Source organism: Adiantum capillus-veneris, unplaced genomic scaffold (assembly GCF_014529385.1).
Source record: "Adiantum capillus-veneris isolate H3 unplaced genomic scaffold, ASM1452938v2 Hic_scaffold_325, whole genome shotgun sequence".
Lineage (NCBI taxonomy): Eukaryota > Viridiplantae > Streptophyta > Polypodiopsida > Polypodiales > Pteridaceae > Adiantum > Adiantum capillus-veneris.
The window spans coordinates 1,687,956-1,688,812 of NW_028221436.1; positions in this window are offsets into that span (position 1 = coordinate 1,687,956).

Below are 857 nucleotides of genomic sequence, written 5' to 3' on the forward strand. Positions count from 1 at the left end.
TTTAGGTGTGTAGAGGAGGATCCTTGAGTTTCGTGTGGTGAATCGATAATGTTTGACCATGTTTCGGTGAACGGAAGTGTTGTAGGAAAGATTGCAGTTCAGTGTGATTAGAGTGTTTTAGAATGATCTCCTTTGGTAGTGATTGTCTAGAGAAGGTCGAATAGTTGAGTGACAAACCAACTATTTGTTTCCATGCGCCTTCAGATCAACTCCGTCCTAGGTTGACAACTTGTTGTTGGCTTGGTTCTCATTGTATTAGCGTCTGCGAGCAGTGTTTCTGCACGACAACATTGGCGCCGTTGCCGGGGACGAGAGCCCTAAGTAGGTGACCTTTGACTAATCCTACGAGGTAAAAGCCCATTTGGTTCGCCAAATTTCCTTGTATCTTAGATAGGAACTAAAGATCAAAGAGAGGATCGAGGGAGTGTGTGTCTCGCCTGGGTCTTTCGTGATTGACAGTTAGTTAGTTTAGAATAGTTGTATCGGAGAGAAAAGGGCTTTCTAGTCTGTGTGTGGCAGTGAAGCATTTTTCTACTCATTAATGCAAAACCCCACATGATGTGTAGGGGTAGCTTTAGGTAAGGGATCTGATTTTGATCTAGAGCTATTCAACGATTACTTATTTGCTAAAGTGTTTGTTTGCATTCACGATCTCTGAAAAGTTGATTTTGAGGCTAAAAATGCAATAAACAGATTCTTGTTGACATTTTTTTTCAGGACTGATTGCTGCTGTGCATATAAGAGGGCATTTGCAAGAGTTCTGTAAAGAAAACTTGAAAATCTATGAACAGAGACTTTATACGCGTATAATGTCTCAAGGGGCATCTGGAGATAGAATTTGACAAATCTGACTGAAC